Genomic DNA, 5750 nt, shown 5'->3' on the forward strand with positions numbered 1-5750 from the left:
CACCTGTAAAGCGTAGCCACATTGTATAGCATAGCCACATTGTATAGCGTAGCCACATTGTATACCATGGCTACCGTTTATAAGTGTAGCCCTAGATCCCTCTTTTTTTTTTAATTTTCTGCATATATATATATATATATTTTATAACATAATATTTAGTAATATGATTATATATATAATCTTGCATTTTAAATTAAATTAGTCAAATATTATAAAATAAAAATAAGTACACAATAATACTATATAATATTCTTCAAATAATAAAAATTATCCTTAAACAAATATATTTATAATGAACCAAAAGTATTAGAATGATCATAATTTTGAATATTCATACATCTCACATTAAAATAAAAAGAAGATAAGTAAAATTAAATTAGCTTCTACAAAATGAATAGAGTTATCCTTTAGCACATCTATAATACACTGCTCTTTATATAATTGTAAACAATTAGCAACAAAGATTTTTGTGAACAGAAATATACTAGTCCAGGAACTTAGGCCCTCTATCAATTAGTTCTTCCTTTGTCTCTCTAGCATTAGCCTTCTACCAAATATACTCATTGCTATTTATCTGAAAACAATAAAAAGACACTTAGCATAAAGAAATGCGCCATTTTGTACCAAACCACAGGGGTTCTTAAATCAAAGTTATAAATTCTAGGTACTTGGCAGTGTAAAATCAATTGTAAAAAACAAAATTTGTACAAATACAGAGCAACACCATGCACTTTTGCGCCAAATAGAAACTGAAAATAGAGAAAATAAAATAGAAGCCTATGCAACTTGATTCCTTAATTTGAAAGCATGATAAGGAGTGAAGCAAAAGACAGATACTAATCAGCAACATTGACAAACTTGACAAAGACATTAAAATAAATGAGCACTAAATTTTAGCAATCATAATTATTTATACTCTAACTATATCAGAATTGCAAATTGAGCAAGTAATATAATATCATTTGAAATACTAACAACAGAAATAGCAGAAAGCACTTCTCCAAAAGAACTTTGAACAACAGTAACAAGGGCGTACCTTGGACAACTGGGGCAAGAACAAGTGCAGGATTTTGGGAGAATGCACCAATTCCGAAGTCGTCTCTACCTTGCCAGCATTTTGATTGAGGACAAGAGCAACTGAAACAGCTCCTCCTCCTCCATTTTGATTGATGGAGGGAAGACAATTGCAGCTGTAGCAATTGCATGGCCTGCAGCAATGATACAAACAAAATTAGGGATCCGTGGTCTCATTTCTACTTGATAGTCCATATAACCTGGAAGGTACCCAACAACTGGAGAAGAAACTTCACTGGAATTATTACGATTGAAACTAGCATCCTAAACAGTTACATTATAAAACCAAAAATAAGCTTTGCACAATATCCTATTTGGAAAGAGAAAACAAAGAAATCTAATACCAAGAACAGAAAATCTACAACTCCAGCACAAAATCCGTAAGAACTCGTTCTAGCTAAAAAGATAGATTCCATCACATGGAGTGTAGAAAGAAATACTGGGCTACTTCCCATTTGACATGGGTATAAAGTTAGAAGCAAGTTAAAAAGTCAGATCACTTCATTTAAGATGGACAAATGAAGAGATCTTGAGCAATTAGAGAGGAAAGAAACCCACCATAGTCTCTTAAACTATTTGACATAGCAATTGCAACAGCACTTAATAGCCTGCTAGCCTCTGGTGCATCAAGAACTACACCACTTGCACTTTGAGGAGCAATGAGCTAGTGATATACAAGACATTAATCTTTCAATAAAAAATTAGATATAGTGTTAAACCATACCAAAAATTCTTTTACACCAAAACATAACTGCAGATCATGAAAAGTACAATTCCAGTCAAAAGATTTGCCTGCATCACCCAGAAGGCAAAACAAATAAACAAAAACAAGTCCTCAAAACCAACCAAACATTTGCAAACAAAAAAAATAGTAAAAATTAGCACCAGTTTTGGTTTCAAAATAGTACTCCATATATGCAATAACTTTTCACATCATACTGCAGTTCAGATTTTATCTTGTATGGGTTTTTGAAATTCTCCAAGGGAATTGCACCTTTTTTCTAGAATAAAAAAAACAACAAAATTCCATTAGTAGAAATGTAAAGAATAGGAAAACACACTTGGTATACTAAACTGATAATATCTTAGAACTGCTATTAAAGATTTCAATATTCATACTAGCAGCAACTAAACAAACTGTATTTACCCGAGATAATCCAAATCAAACATATAATTTATTTAAAAAGAAAGTTATTTCTTAAATTCAAATCCCGAAACTTGAAATTAAACAAGCATACCAATAAATTTTTAGGACCATCAGCCATCTAGAGACGACAAATTGCCTCAATTTTAGAAATGAACCTACAAAATAAAATTATTAAGTAACATAAAAGAATAATGTTATCATCATAGTAGAGTAGCATCATTTCAACACAAAGAACCATTTCTCTTACAGTAATGCTATAAAGTGTTCTTGTAATTGAGATTTCATGAAAATTTGAACAAAGAGGGCTAAAAAAATAAACAAACCTTTCCCATGAAGAAGCTATAGTGAAATCATCAAAATGCTCAAACTGCATTGACATTTGAAGAAGGAGGTAGCAAAATTAGCACTACCCCTAATACCATCATCACACGCAATAAGAAATCCACCAATTAATTAAGAAATAAGAATTTTGATTCAATGGTGAAGGAGAAAGAGAATACCACTTACTCTGAAACATCAATACTTTCTTTAAAAGTTTGATTTCTTCCCGGGAATGATACTCACCTCTTCAGGGAACAAATCTGGGTGTTTGGAAAATATTCTGAGCATCAAATCGTTGTATCTGGAAGAAATGGGAACTACACAAATTAAAAGGAAAAAAGGATTATTATAATCAATAAAGCACAATAGATTAAAGCTATATACTAAGAGAAATGAACAAACAATAAAACCCTGAAGAAATATAAGGTACAAACAATTGATTCATATGTTCCAATAACATTATTAATCTTGTCAACTGCTCTCTCCCTAATTTGTGAAGCTTTCAAATAGCGATCTAGTTCTGCTTGTGGCATGAAATGACACCAATCAACTACAGTGAGATCAATTAGAGAGCAGAGTAGACCCCTTTATTATTTGTGAAAATAAGATAAAAAGTCCATTTAATCTATCCTTTGCTTGACGCCAAAATTATGATAATAAAAATATAGAACAATATAAGAACAACAACAACTAATCAGAAGATTAGAAAACCTAAAATTAGATCCCAAAACCCCCAAAAATTCACATAACCAATTGAAAACTAGTACATACCTTCTCTATCTCAATTAGCCATTGCAGTTCATCATCACTATCAAAATCATACGCACCTTCGAACTGAAAAGTGAGAGCGAGAAAGAGAGGATACAGAACAGAGAATGGTTACCTGGTGACACGGGGTACTCCCTTCGAGCTCCTTGGCGGCGGAACAGCAGCCCGACGGTGGCAGAACAACGAAGGCAACAAGCCCTAGCAGTGGCGGTGGAGTTTCAGCGGCGACCGAGCACCCCCTTCTTATCTCCTCGTCCTTTCTTTCCTTCCTTCCCCTCTCCTCTCCTCTTCTCTTCTTCTTCCTGTGCTCCTCCTTTCTGATTTCTTCTCTTTCGTGTGTGTGAGTTGAGGGAGGATGAGAGTGCGTGAGTGAGGCTGAATGGATACGAAGAGGGGGAAAATTTTTACCGAGTGTTTATTTGGTATTTTTATATTAGGGGACATGTTTAAAGTGCACCTGAAACAAGACAAATAGGCTACGTTTTAAAAGTGTTTTTTTTTTATATAAAAAATGAAGCTAAAGCTCTTAAGATAAGGCTACGTTTTATAAGTGATATTTATAATATTTAAGGAGATATTTTTTAAATGATGCTACAACTGTGTTTTTTATTCTCCTACAAAAAAGAAACACGGAGAAAAGCGTAGCCTATTCTAAAAATAGACTACACTTTTTAAATGTAGCTTAAAAAAAATGTGTATTATAAAAGATGTATACATAACAAGAATAATAAAAATTAATCACTTAATATGTGTCTTTTAAATATCTATTACTCATAACTTTATAAATATATCTTACCTTTCATTAAAATATGTCCTCCACCACCAAAATTTTGAATAAAATAAAAAATATATTCAATTTATTACCAAGATAGCAGTTATTAAGACAGTGAATTTTATTTATTTGTTTAATTATTTAATAGTATACAAATATGAAAATAAAAAAAAAAATTAAATATGAGATCAAATATCATTTTTCTATTCTATAAAAAAGACAATTATTAATAACCAAAAACACTAATTATAAGAAAAAAAAAAGTGAAATAGTAAAAAATAAATAATTTTGATACAATTCCATCTTTACATGTCTTTCGAATTTCTGTCTATTTAATAGTTAATTTTTATTACTATTATTTCATTAGTATTTTCTGAGCTAAATAAAATTTAATTATTTATTTATTTACCAACCTAAAGTAGTTGCTATTTATTTTAAAAATAATATCTTAAAATTCTATCTTTTAAAACTGATTAATACCACATCACAAACACTTTTATAATTTGTATCATAATAAAATATCTATAGAAAAAACTCATTTGTTTGTTTAGACTAAAAAACCATTTACAAAAACATTGTTTGCTAAAATTCATTTCATTGATTTTTTAAATTTTTTAAATGAATTAGACACCATTATTATGCATTAATTCGTTATACTTAACTGTCATAAATTTATATTCAATGTGAATGATCTTTGTTATTTAGACATATTCTTGTAAATAAGTAAAAGAATAAAGCTCTAAATCTAAGCAAAATCTTTATCCAAGTCTATCCAAGTTGTTGTAACAACTTTTTAAATCACGCGCTCCTTTTTTCTTTTTTTCTCCTTCTCCTCCTCCTCGTATTTTTTTTCCTTCTTCTTTCAAATTTGTGCGGGTTCTTCTTCTTCTTCTTCCCTTCTTCTCTTCTTCTTCTTGCGGGTTCTTCTTCTTGTTCCCTTCTTCTCCTCTTCTTCTTCTTCTTTTAAAGTTGCACGCGCATATTTTTCTTCTTTCCTTCTTCTTCTCCTCCACTTAGAGATTATCAATTCAATTCAATACAGAACACTTGCGTCCATTCATTCAATTCAATTCATAATGAATCGAACATGTTATTAAGGTGAAACAATTGTATAGTACTAAATGAACGGAATATTATCCATTATACAAAATCAAATTCAAAATAACTTTCTGCATAATGAACTGAATACGTTATTTAGGTGAAATAATTGTATAGTACTAAATGAACGGAACATTATCCATTATATAAAATCAAATTCAAAGCACCTGTATCTACAATTTAGAGATTATCAATTCAATTCAATTCAATTTTGCAATTGTATTCCATTCAATTCGATTGAAAAAATAATTCATTAGCAAAATGTTAGTGTTGTTGGTGATAAAGATAACGAAAGAAGAGAAGAAGAAAAAGAAGAAGAAGAGAAGGAGGAGGAGAAGCAGAAGAAGAATCTGCGTGCGCAAAGAAGAAGAATGAGAAGGAAGAGGCGGATATATGCGTGAATTTGAAAGAAGAAGAAGAGAACGTGCGCGTATTTGAAAAAAGAAGAAGTGTGTATTTGAAAGAAAATTACCCTCTTTTAATGAGAGTGATTTTTGTTGGTGTTGGACCTACTTGGATAAACTTGGATAAAAAAATACTTAAATATATATAACAATTCTGTAAGTAAAA

At 30.7% G+C, this 5750-nt stretch overlaps 2 long non-coding RNA genes across 3 annotated transcripts; both read right to left on the minus strand.

Annotated features, from left to right (window-relative positions):
- On the minus strand, window positions 346-2101 carry LOC110264643. Its single transcript, XR_002350815.1, has 3 exons — window positions 1799-2101; window positions 1037-1738; window positions 346-574 (listed from the first exon to the last, which is right to left on the minus strand). It is a non-coding gene; the product is annotated as an uncharacterized LOC110264643 (long non-coding RNA).
- Window positions 2208-3713, minus strand: LOC107608609. 2 transcript variants are annotated; one of them, XR_002350817.1, is made up of 4 exons: window positions 3426-3713; window positions 2729-2859; window positions 2545-2588; window positions 2208-2376 (listed from the first exon to the last, which is right to left on the minus strand). It is a non-coding gene; the product is annotated as an uncharacterized LOC107608609 (long non-coding RNA). The 2 variants fall into 2 exon arrangements; XR_002350816.1 differs by having other exon boundaries at window positions 3314-3713.

The sequence above is a fragment of the Arachis ipaensis genome, chromosome B07 (genome assembly GCF_000816755.2).
Source record: "Arachis ipaensis cultivar K30076 chromosome B07, Araip1.1, whole genome shotgun sequence".
In the NCBI taxonomy this organism is placed as follows: domain Eukaryota; kingdom Viridiplantae; phylum Streptophyta; class Magnoliopsida; order Fabales; family Fabaceae; genus Arachis; species Arachis ipaensis.